Consider the following 13,324-nt stretch of genomic DNA (forward strand, 5'->3'; position numbering starts at 1 on the left):
CCCAATGAATTTTTAATTTCACTTACCGAGTTTTTCTTTTTCTTTTTTCTTTTCTTTTTAATTTTTAATTATGAGAACAAAGATGCAAAGAGGACAAGGTAAAGTTACAGTAGAAGGACAATCACCCGTAAACAGAATTCTCAGAAGTCCCCTTGCTGATATCTTAACTTTGAACTTTCAGCCAAAGAACATTAAGAAAAATAAAACAGGGGCCGGGCGGTGGCGCTGGAGGTAAGGTGCCTGCCTTGCCTGCGCTAGCCTAGGATGGACCGCGGTTCGATCCCCCGGCATCCCATATGGTCCCCCAAGAAGCCAGGAGCAACTTCTGAGCGCATAGCCAGCAGTAACCCCTGAGCGTCACAGGGTGTGGCCCAAAAACCAAAAAAATAAATAAATAAAACAGAACCCATGTACAATTATTTTGTCCCTCAAGTCCCCAGATTGTAGTACATAATATTTCTTAGCAGCACACAAAGCAATGTAAAGCCATAAAACTTATGTAACTCCTTAAACATTGAAGGCAAAGTACTTTTTTACACTTCCATGCACATGCCTATTAGTTTAAGTTAACCTCAAAAGTTTAAGTGGGTTGTTTTTCTTAAGGATTACAGTCAAGGAGCATAGTAAAAACGGTGTTGGAGTGGCAATTATTGTTTGCATAGGCCCACCAAAATATGAGGGACATGAAAAGGAAAAGCCTTGGCCTAAATACAAGGAGACCCCTACCCCTGAAGTTTCCTGGCATAAGACCAACTCTAGGCTCCAGGCAAACTAGTTTGTCTAAACCAAGTCATTGTCTGTAGTGCCAATACAGTTTTATTTTTCACAGTCTCTGTTGTTGGTATCATGCACTTACTGATTTTTTCAGTTGTGACATTTCACTTTGTATTTTTATCATTCCTGCTCTCATATCGTCCTGTTTTCCTGGCAGTCCCTTCCATGAGTCCATTCAGCTGAGCTCATTGAACTCCCATTTCAGGGAGATTATCTGAGGGTCTGATTGGGCCTGAGGGATTTCTTTTTATTTGTTAAGCTCTGCCAGTGCCTTGGAAGAAATTATTTGCCAAATACCCATCTGATAAAGGGTTAATATTTCAAATCTTGGATCCTGAATACAATTTCTTGGTAAATAATCTCTCCCATTCCATGGGCAGTCTTTGCATCCTGGTCGCTGTTTCTTTTGAGGTGCAGAACTTTTTAGTTTAATGTAATTCCATGTCTATCTTTGTCAATCAAGTTCAAGGAATCTTTCCTTGTTATCTGCATTTTATTAAGTTCTGTTTTTTTGTTTGTTTGTTTTTGGGTTATACCCAACTGTGCCCAGGGTTTACTCCTGGTATGCATGGGGGACCATATGGGATGTCAGGATTCGAAGCACCGTCCGTCCTGTGTTGGCTGCTTGCAAGGCAAACGCCCTACTGCTGTACTATCTCTCTGGCCCCATGTTCTGACAATTCTCAACTTCAGATATCATCTATTTCAGCTCAAATACCTGTATCTGGGTTTTATAAAATAGGTCATTTTCTGTTGAGATTTCTTATGCATGCATATGTTAATAGTTTGTACTAATCTCCTTGATGAACATTTCAGATTGTAGATGAGATGTTTAATTCATTCTATTCTGAGTCTGACCTAATTCTGTTTTACTCCTCTGAAATATATTACTATTTGTTTATTTTTCTGCTTCAAAAACTCCCGAGAAAATATTACCAGCAGGCCCACTGAGAAGTCTTTTTCCTCAGGTGAGGAGAGCTGGAAGATTCCTGAGAGATCTATCTCCAAGAGACCCACTGAGTCTTCTCTCAGTGCAGATAATTGAATGAGATGTTCTGTTAATGAAATTGACATTCTGCTTCCTTGACTACAAATACTTGGTATATATTATATAATACTATAGAATATATCATATTTATTATATATTACATTATATTTATATATATATATATATATATATAGAGAGAGAGAGAGAGAGAGAGAGAGAGAGAGAGAGAGATACTCTCTTCTGCAGTGTATAGAGTAAAACCTTTCTTATCCTAACGCAAGGACCTTTTTTTTTTTTGTGTGGTTTTTGGGTCACACCCGGCAGTGCTCAGGGGTTACTCCTGGCTCCATGCTCAGAAATTGCTCCTGGCAGGCACGGGGGACCATATGGGACGCCGGGATTCGAACCGATGACCTTCTGCATAAAAGGCAAACGCCTTACCTCCATGCTATCTCTCCGGCCCCCTAATGCAGGATCTTTACAGGCAAGATAGCCTTGATTAAATTTATTTTTACCTGGAATACTCAGCATCAAAAAAACAATTTCTGGGCCCGGAGAGATAGCACAGCAGCGTTTGCCTTGCAAGCAGCCGATGCAGGACCAAAGGTGGTTGGTTCGAATCCCGGTGTCCCATATGGTCCCCGGTGCCTGCCAGGAGCTATTTCTGAGCAGACAGCCAGGAGTAACCCCTGAGCACCACCGGGTGTGGCCCAAAAACCAAAAAAAAAAAAAAAAAAAAAAAATCTTCTCTCCTTGTCATTGAACACAAGGAGATTTGAACACAAAGGATTGCTTTACTTCAGGACTTCCCCTAGTCACTTTGAATACCTGCTAATTAATCTACACTCCAAAAAGGTTTGGCCAGGCTAGCACTGGGCTACTGAATTTACAAGGTCTAATTCTGTACCCCTTTCATAAGTTTATCTCTTCCAAAACCAGAACATGGGTCCCCGTACAATCCGTTTGTGTGGTCATATTTTCTTCAATATTATTCGGTTGACTGGTTCGTGCTCATCCACTCCCTGAAGTAGACTCATTGAAGCCACTGGAGCTGAGGGACAGAAGCTGCCTACAGCACTAAAATATTTAGGAATAGCTTATATAGTAAGTGTGTTATGATTTTTACCCTACTTTGTGAACTGGCTCTTTCTATTACTGAAATACTTGTTAGTTGCTCTCTCAAACTCTTCTGATTTTTAGAGGCCAAAAATATGTCAAGTTTTCGATCAGAGTTTAATCACTCAATGAGAAAACTGTGTCTACCCTTGATCGAAAAACTATAAAAGGGAAAGCCCTGGGCCCAGAGAGATAGCACAGCGGCGTTTGCCTTGCAAGCAGCCGATCAGGACCAAAGGTGGTTGGTTCGAATCCCGGTGTCCCATAGGGTGCCCCGTGCCTGCCAGGAGCTATTTCTGAGCAGACAGCCAGGAGTAATCCCTGAGCACCACCGGGTGTGACCCAAAACCCAAAACCCAAAACCCAAAAAAAAAAAAAAAAAAAAAAGGGAAAGCCCACTCTACCACGTTCCAAACCTTTCTTTACTGTGTGTGGGGAGGTGGGTGGGAGGGATAATGAAGATGGGGTTTGAGTCACACCCAGCTGTGCTCAGGGATAACTTCTGGAGGGCCTTTGGGGACTACACATGGCGCCAGGTATCTCTGGGCCAACTCTGTGCAAGAAAGGCAAGTGCCTTAATCACTGTAGCATCCCCCTAGCTCCTCTTTTCAAAATCTTGAGATCTTGAGATCTTTCCTAATCTGCCCATGTCATTGTGCACATTCCAAAGACTTTAGATAGTTGATATGGTTTTTGGACTACTGACGCTAGATATAGAAAATATATACTAGGGGGGCCGGGAAGGTGGCGCTAAAGGTAAGGTATCTGCCTTGCAAGCGCTAGCCTAGGACGGACCGCGGTTCGATCCCCCGGTGTCCCATATGGTCTCCCCAAGCCAGGGGCAATTTCTGAGCGCATAGCCAGGAGTAATCCCTGAGCATCAAACGGGTGTGGCCCAAAAACCAAAAAAAAAAAAAAAAAAAAAAGATAATATATACTAGGGACTGGCGAGATAGCATGGAGGTAAGGGGTTTGCCTTCCATACAGAAGGACGGTGGTTCAAATCCCAGCATCCCATATGGTCCCCCGTGCCTGCCAAGGGCGATTTCTGAGCCTAGAGCCAGAAGTAACCCCTAAGCATTCCCGGGTGTGACCCAAAAACAAACAAAAAAAAGAAAATATATACTAATATAACCTTTTCTGGTATTTAAAAGTTTTTACAATTGATTAGCAGCATTCACTGTGTGATCTATCCAGTCCCTTCTTAAATAAATTTTATAGAAAGTACATTAGCAGATAGAGAAAAACAAATAAAAAATTTTAAGTCAAATGTAGTATTGACTGCTATGTTGATGTGATGCATTGCCATTTTTGGGGGGAGGAAGGTTCCAGGGATGAAAACCAGGTCTCTAAACAGGCAAGGTAGGCACTCTACCACTAATCCCTGGTCACTAAGTGATCAAACATTCTTTAAAATTATTCCTTCTCATTTCCAAAGAATAGAAACAAAGGGATAGAAAACTAGCTTGATGGACTGAAGTACATGCTTTGCATGTGAGAAACTCAGGTCTGATCCTCAAGACTGCATGGTCCCTCAAACCCAGCAAGCAACAACATCAAAGAACAGAGTTCAGAGTAACTACTGAGCAATGCAGGAGTGGCCCTAAAACAAAGTGGCTCTTTAATCTCTCAAAGTAAAGGTTTGTGACCATCAAACAAGAGCACCATTAAGTATTCTAATTTTTTTGTTTCTTTGTTTTTGTGTCTCACCCAGAGGTGCTCAGGGGTTACTCCTGGCAGGCTCAGGGGACTATAGGGGATGCCAGGATTCGAACCACCATCTGTCCTGGATCAGCAGCATGCAAGGTAAATGCCCTACAGCTGTGCTATCTCTCTGGCCCTCTAAACTTGTTAACTTACAGAATAAGACTTGATAAAAACTAAAAAAAAAAAGTAAATACTTATTATTAAAAACAAAATGTCAGAAAAGAAAAATCATCAAAGAAGACCAATTATCAGGAGTTTAAGAAAGAATGTCAATTGACAGGCTTCAAGGGCCTTCATCAAACTATCATTGTGTGTCTCTGTAAATGGTAGTTTCCACACAGATGGTGAAAATTACTACAATAATTCCAACACAATTCAGCAGCCCCATCATTCTTCCTTCCCAGATTACGATCTCAGAGATACCATAAACATGATCTCCACTGTTTTTCAGGGGTCCACCAAGTCATCACGTTCTAATATTTCTGTGTCAGAGGGTGTGGGTGTGTGGCTGCAGGCTGCTGTGCCTTGGGGCGGAAAGGGGAATCAGAGAAGGTCCCAGAGACAGTCAGCCTAAAGCAGTCTTCCAGGGAAAATGCACCAGGCAGGCTGGGCTAGGCTGACTCTGGGACCTCAGAGGTGGGGCAGGCGGACCAGCCACACTCCCACACTCCCTGACACATATCCACAACTGGACCTTATCAGACTACCAAGCAACCACTTGGTCCTGGCTATATTGCTCCTGAACCACGCACAGAGATGGTCTGGCCCAACGCCTCTAGATTTCATAGGACTGTCAACCCAGTAGGATCACAGCAAATCTGATAAGTAAGTTGCATAGAAGACTACCAAACTGGACCCAGGAGATAGCACAGCGAGAGGGCATTTGCTTCGCACACAGCCAATCCAGGCTAACAGTGGTTCGATTCCCAGCATCCCATACGGTCCCCTGAGCCTGCTGGAAGCAATTTCTGAGTGCAGATCCATGAGTGGCCTCTAAGTGCTGCTGGGTGGGACACCCACCTCCCAATAAAAGAAAAAAGAAGACCACCAAACCTAAACACTGAAAGCTCAAAACTAGCACTAACCAGCCCAGTATATCTTCGATGACTACAGTAATGCCATTCTGAGGTACAATTATTAGAAATTGATTGTTGGCTGGGGCCAGAGATAGCATGGAGGTAAGGAGTTTGCCTTTCAAGCAGAAGGACAGTGGTTGGAATCCCAGCATCCCATAATGTCCCTCGTGCCTGCCAGGGGCGATTTTCTGAGCATTGAGCCAGGAATAATCCCTGAGTGCTGCAGGGTGTGACCCCTCCAAAAAAAGAAGTTGACTCTTAATTGATCTGGAATCGATAATGCCATTTGTCTTAGTGTTTGAAAAACAATATGAAGTAAATTTGTGCCTGCTAAGGGCCAGGATGGAGTGGTGGGTGGAAAACTGGAAACATAGTGGAAGGATTGGTGTGGAAACTTGATACCAGAAACAACTGTTTTATGACCAACTTGATAAATCACGATGTTAAAATAAAAAATTTTAAATGTCTAGAGTACAAAGCAAATCTCCCAATTTCAAATACACCACACACATATTCACAAAAAGACGTTTGTGACCATGAAAAAGAACATTTTTCAAATGAGGAATGATATGCTGAGTCAGAAAATTAAAAACCACCCACAAAGAGAAAAATGAACAATACTGCTTTGAAAGAAGATAAGTGATTCGCATTAAAAAAAAAAAAAAAGCCCGGAGAGATAGCACAGCGGCATTTGCCTTGCAAGCAGCCGATCCAGGACCAAAGGTGGTTGGTTCGAATCCCGGTGTCCCATATGGTCCCCCGTGCCTGTCAGGAGCTATTTCTGAGCAGACAGCCAGGAGTAACCCTGAGCACTGCCGGGTGTGGCCCAAAAACTAAAAAAAAAAAAAAAAAAAAAAGAAGGCGGGCCCGGAGAGATAGCACAGCGGCGTTTGCCTTGCAAGCAGCCGATCCAGGACCAAAGGTGGTTGGTAGCAGCCGATCCAGGACCAAAGGTGGTTGGTTCGAATCCCGGTGTCCCATATGGTCCCCCGTGCCTGCCAGGAGCTATTTCTGAGCAGACAGCCAGGAGTAACCCCTGAGCACCGCCGGGTGTGGCCCAAAAACCAAAAAAAAAAAAAAAAGAAGGGGCCGGGCGGTGGCGCTGGAGGTAAGGTGCCTGCCTTGCCTGCTGCGCTAGCCTAGGATGGACCTCGGTTCGACCCCCCGGCGTCCCATATGGTCCCCCAAGAAGCCAGGAGCAACTTCTGAGCGCATAGCCAGGAGTAACCCCTGAGCGTCACAGGGTGTGGCCCAAAAACCAAAAAAAAAAAAAAGAAGCCACCACACGAAAATGTTAGCAGCTGTTCATTCTACTTAGGGGAAGAAGAGAGGAACTAAAATAGTGTAATTTTTTCACCTTTATGTCTATTCCTGAATTTCGCACAATGAATATGCATTATTTTTAAACAGGAAACATTACTTCAGTAATTATTGCATTTTGCTGTGATTTGTCAATTCTCACTTATTCCCATTTTCTCTTTACAGCTTCCCCCAATAGCCTCCTTTCTTTCTTTATTTCCATACCGGGTAATGCTCAGGGGTGACTCCTGGCTCCACACTCAGGAATTACTCCTTAGAGATGCTGGGGGGCGAGGGGGAGCAGCAAGGAAGCCAGGGATTGAACCCAAGTGGGCCATGAGCAAGAGGAGCTGGCCAGGGGAACTCCTCAAGTCTTTGCCCTGTCTTCCCAAGTTTGAAACTGCCTGTATAGAGACCTCTAGAATTCATCACTCATGCCTAAAATGAAAGTCTACTGTTATGTGCTGCAGATGAATAAAAGAGATATAGCATGGAGGTCAGGCATTTGTCTTGCATGCAGAATGACAGTGGTTTGAATCCCAGCATCCCATATGGTCTCCTGAGCCTACCAGGAGCGATTTCTGAGCCTAGAGCCAGGAGTGAGCCCTGAGTGCTGCCGGGTGTGACCCAAAAACAAACAAAAAAAAAAAAAAGCAAAAATAAAAAGCAGTCGCTGACTAAAAATAAACTCAAAACAGGATATACTGGGGCCGGAGTGAAGGCACAGCGGGCAGGCTGTCTGCCTTGGACATGGCCAACCTAGGTTCAAACCCGTCTGGGTCCCGAGTCTGCCAGGAGTGATTTCTGAGTGCAGAGCTAGTAATAATGCCTGAGAGCTGTCGGGTGTGAACCAAAAACCAACAAAAAAAGAATCCAGGGTATGCTTTGGACAGCAATACTGTAGCTCAAACAAAAGGTTCTCAGTTCAACTTCCAACACCAAAAAGCTAAAAAAACTAAAATAGCTTCTCAACCTCAGAATCACTAATATTAAAAAAAATCAACAGTTTACTCATAGTTAAATGCTGAAAATGTGAAATTTTTATTTGGTCACTTTATTTTATAAAAATAAAAGCACGTGGGGTTGGAGAGATAGCAAGGCTGTAGGGTGTTTGTGATTTACAAGTTTTTTGGTTGGGTTTTAGACACATAATTTTCTTTTTCTTGTTTTGTTTTTTTGGGTCACACCCAGCAGTTCTCAGGGGCTACTTCTGGCTCTAGGATCAGAAATTGCCCCTAGCAAGCTCAGGGGACCATATGGGATGCCAGGAATCGAACCACGGTCCTTCTGCATGAAAGGCAAACGCCTTACCTCCATGCTATCTCTCCATCCCAATTTTCTTTTTCTTTTCTTTTCTTTTTTTTTTTTTTTTTTTTTTTTTTTGGTTTTTGGTTTTTGGGTCATACCCGGCCACGCTCAGGGCCTACTCCTGGCTCTACACTCAGAAGTCGCCTCTGGCAGGCACGGGGGACCATATGGGATGCCGGGATTCAAACCACAGTCCTTCTGCATGAAAGGCAAACGCCTTACCTCCATGCTATCTCTCCAGCCCCCTGGACACATAATTTTCAGCACCAAGGCCATGATCAGTGTCAACCTCTCTCCACCTGTGTCCCCAGAGCCCACCCCATAATAATACCCCACCCAGCAGGCAGGCACCTTTCTTTTTTTTTTTTTTTTTTGTGGTTTTTTTTTTTGGGTCGCACCCGGCAGTGCTCAGGGGTTATTTCTGGCTCCAGGCTCAGAAATTGCTCCTGGCAGGCATGGGGGACCATATGGGACGCCGGGATTCGAACCGATGACCTCCTGCATGGAAGGCAAACACCTTACCTCCATGCTATCTCTCCGGCCCCCAGCAGGCACCTTTCTAAGTTGGGCTGTTAAAGTTCGGGACTGGTCGTTTTAATGCTGTTGAGTCCGTGGCATGGATATTTAGTTCTGACCTTGCTTGACACCACCAATGTGTCAGAGTCCCCTTGGTCCCTGCACCCCATCATTTCACATTGTCATTTTCCTCCTCCATTTCCTTTCTTTCCTTCTCATGAAATTCTGGGGCCAAGACCAGAGAGATAGCAGAGCAGTGGGGCGTTTGCCTTACATGTGGACAACCTGGGAGGGAGCCGATCCAATCCCAGGCATCCCATGTGGTCCCCCAACCTGTAAGGGGCAGAAGTTTCTGAGTGCAGAAATTTCAGGAGTTAGGAGTAGCTCCTGAGTGCCCCTGGGTATGGCCCAGATATCAACCAATCAATCAATAAAGTTTTTTTAAAAAAAAATTCTGGGGGGGCCAGGAAGGTGGCGCTAGAGGTAAGGTGTCTACCTTGCAAGCGCTAGTGTAGGACGGACCGCGGATCCCCCGGCATCCCATATGGTCCCCCCAAGCCAGGGGCAATTTCTGAGCGCATAGCCAGGAGTAACCCCTGAGCGTCAAACGGGTGTGGCCCAAAAAAAAAAAATTCTGGGGCCAAAAGTGTTCTAGACAACTACCATTTTTCAGACTACTGTGTTTTTTCATGCAGTTATTCTAAATACCACACATAAGTGGTTTCATCCTGTGTTTATCCTCCTCCTCTTGGCTGACTCCATCATTTCCATCCATATTGCAGCAAATTGCTTGAGCGCTTCATTCCTTACAGCTACTTATTACTTCATTGTCTCTATGCACCACAGCTCAACCAATCTCATTTATGGTTGGACATCGAGGCTGATTCCAACTCGTAGCCACTGAGTGCTGCCATGAATAGTAGTGTGCATTCTTTTGAATCCTTACATCATCAAACATCTTTTTTTTTTTTTTTTTTGGTTTTTGGGTCACACTCGGCAGTGCTCAGGGGTTACTCCTGGCTCTCAGCTCAGGGGACCATACTGGATGTGGGGATTCAAACCACTGCTGTGCATGCAAGGCAAACGCCCTACCTCCATGCTATCTCTCCAGCCCCATCAATCATCTTTTTGAATGAACGTTTTTCTTTCCTGAAGGCAGAGACCCAAAAGTGGAAGTTGGGTCACGTGGCATCTTGATTCTGAGTTTCGTGAAAATCTGACATTATTGTTGTCTAAGAGGGGTTGAAGGAAATTCTTTTTAGTGTGGAGCTGCCCTGTTCACACAGATGATACGCTTAGATGCCAGTCGGGCCTCCCTTGTTCCCCCAGCCCCAGCTGTCAAAATGTCAAATGCAGGAGCTGGGAAGAGCAAAATTGCAGCGAACTGAAACCAATTTAAGATTCAATCCTACCAAAAAAAAAAAAAAAAGAAAAGAAAAAGATTCAATCCTGGCAGAGGGGCTGAGAGATAGTTCAACAACGAAGGTACTTCTATTACATGCAGCAGACCTGGTTGGATCCCTGACATCCTACATGGTCCCCTGAGCCCTGATTCCAGAGCCAGAAGTGACTACTGGCCAAAAATAACCAAATAACCTTTTCAAACCTTCCAAAATAACATTGTTTCTGCTAGTACACATCAAGCCTAAATTTGGGGGTAATTGTGTGTGTGTGTGTGTGTGTGTGATCCCTGAGTCAAAGCCATAAGCCCAGCTGGGTGTGGCCTTAAAAGCAAATGAGTAATAAAATTCACTGCCCATTCCCCCTTCAATTCCTTGCTCCGCTGGTCAGTTCTTCGCAGCTTTTATGGACCCTACGCACTGTTTTAACATGTACCCACTAAAATCATGAGTCTCAATCTAGTGCAGCATTTCTCAGCCTTTGTCTGACTGGGCCCTGGCAACTTGTTTCCCTCCTCCCTGGCCCCCCACTTGCAAGGAGAAATTCACGGGGGGCTCCCCTCGGGATCCCCTAGGACCCGCATAGACCGCAGCTGAGAATGGCTGATAGGTATTTCTACTGACAACCTACCATCGCAAAGCAGACGGTCCTCCCATCCCATGGTCGTTTATTGATTTCGCTCTTCCTCTTCCTGTCTTGCCTGGGTTTTTGTTTCCCCCATTGGTAGATGATGTAAAATCAAACATATTCTTTTTCTTTGGGGGCCACCTGGCTGTGTCTGGGGACCCGAGGGGATGCCTGCAGTGAAGCCTGGGCGTGTGCTGCGTGCGGGTCCAGCTCGCTCCCTCCCTGCCAGGCGCCGCCTGCGATCGGAGCCGCGGAGTCTCAGAGGCTCAAGCGGACGCGGGTGCGCGTGGACGTGTCCCAGGCCCGGCCCGGCCCGGCCACAAGCGCCGGCGCCTTCGCCTTCGCCTTCGCCTGGGGCCCGGCTCGAGGCGGTGCCCCGGCCCGGGACCGCCCGCCCGCCCGCCCTCGGCGCACCAGCCCGGCCGGACGCACTCACCGGCGCCTCATGGTACCGCGGCGCTCCGATCCGCTCCGCTCCGCCCCGCCCCGCGCTCCGTCCGCCCGTCCGCCCGTCCGTCCGTCCGCCTGCGGCTCCGGCGGCGGCCGAGCCAGCGGCTGTTCAAAAGCGTCGCGCGCGCGGGGCACGCCGGGAAAAGGCGCACGCACGCACGCACGCCGACGCCGCCGGGACACGCCCACGACGCCGCGACAGGCCACGCCCACGGACGGCTCCGCCTGTCTCACCGGCTCGGTCCCGCCCACTCGCTGATGGCTCCGCCCATCTCCTGCTCTGTCCGCACACGGCTCCGGCCACGCCCATCTCTGGGCACGCCCATCGGCGGCTGAGGCCACGCCCACCACCCTGACGGCCCGCCCCCGAGCAGCTCCGCCCATCTCTCCAGCTCCAACCGCCGCTGGTCCCGGCCACCGGTCCCGGGCGACTCGCGCGCACCGCCCCCTGGCGGCCGTAGCGGCGCATGCCACCCGCGGAAGGGCGGCGGAGCCTGCAAGGCAATCGCCCCGCCGCTGTGCTAGGGCTCTGGTCCCAAGAGCCCAAAGGCCTTCAAGCGTCTTGGCCCACCATGCCCTCCCTCTGCAGAACGAAAGTCTGTCTGAAACCTGCCTTGTGCTGCTTTAGGGCCACCCCCCACGGTGCTCAGAGGCTGCTCCTGGCTCTGCACTCGGGAACCCTGGATCATCTGCATGCCGGGCAAATTTCCTGCCCATTGCACCATCTCCCCGGCCCCTGGAAATCTCCCTTCCAACACACAAGTATCCCACTCACACCCTCACGGCACCCAAAACAACACCCCCAGCTCATTCCAGCAACTCTGGGAGGTGCTGTTGCCCACTCTAGGGAAAAGTCCAAAAGGAAAAACAGGGCCTTGAGTTCGAAAGCACAGAGTCAAGAGTAAACTCTGAGTCTCACCCCCTCCCAGCAAAACCAAAACCAAACAAACAATACTACTAACATCAAAACAAAACTGAAAAGTGGGGTGTGGGGAGGGAGGAATTGGGGGCATTGATGATGGGAGGATTGCACTGGTGAAGGAGGGTGTTCTTTTCATAACTGAAACCCAACTATGACCATGTTTGTTGTCAGGTGTTTAAATAAAGATATTATTTTAAAAAAAGAAAATGAAAAGGGGTAAAAACTGGAGGCGGTACTTTTAGATGGGTGAGAGAAATATATTTAGGATATATTTTGTATAAGCAAATACCTTTAAGAGTCTTTCTTATTACAGCAGCACAAAGGAACCCAAACCCATGCTTGGATCACACCTATTAATAGGCCGGACTGTTAGGAGTCAGCAGGGTAAGTGAAGAGAGTAGAACATTCTCTGGGCATGACTTCTTTAAGTAGGCGTATTGTTTAAAAGAGAACTAAAATTCAGCCCAGATGGGTGAGGTCACTTTCACTCGAGCTGTTTCTTTATTACGAGCAATCTGAACAGGAATTTCTTGCAGACCCACTCACTAGGCAAGTCCTTACCTCTCCCCAAGAAGGTGGAAAGAGCGTAAGACAAGCACTTATCCTCAAAGGAGTCTGGATGAGGTAAGATGAATAATGGTACATCCTGGGAATCCATCACCTTAACACAGAAGGATCTGGGTGGAAACAAAGTCTCAGGTTGCTTGAAGGCCCAAAGATACTCTCAATGTTCTTGTTCCTCCAAATTTATCTCACAGCTTAGATCCTGAAGCTAACACTCGGGAATGGTGATGAACCATTTTAGGTTTCCTGAGATCAATATGACTTAAGGTAAAAATTAAGAAATTTTCCTAAAAACTTTTTTTCCTTTGTAATACTACTTTTTAAATTAATGCCGTTTTAATGATCAAAATGTAGGGCAGTTTTCTTCGCTGTTATTTATTTTGTCAACAAAAGTGATTTGGGGACCAGGAGATAGTAGCGAGGTCGTGCCTGGCATGTCCACAAGCTGGGTTCAACTTTTGGCATCATAGGGTCCTTCAAGCATCCCCAAGTCCCCCCAATACTGCCAGAGTGGCCCAGATAACCCCAGCACTGCAGGGCCAGAACAGTATTGAGTGCAGTATTTGGACTTGCTGG

The sequence above is a fragment of the Suncus etruscus genome, chromosome 16, assembly GCF_024139225.1.
Source record: "Suncus etruscus isolate mSunEtr1 chromosome 16, mSunEtr1.pri.cur, whole genome shotgun sequence".
In the NCBI taxonomy this organism is placed as follows: Eukaryota; Metazoa; Chordata; class Mammalia; order Eulipotyphla; family Soricidae; genus Suncus; species Suncus etruscus.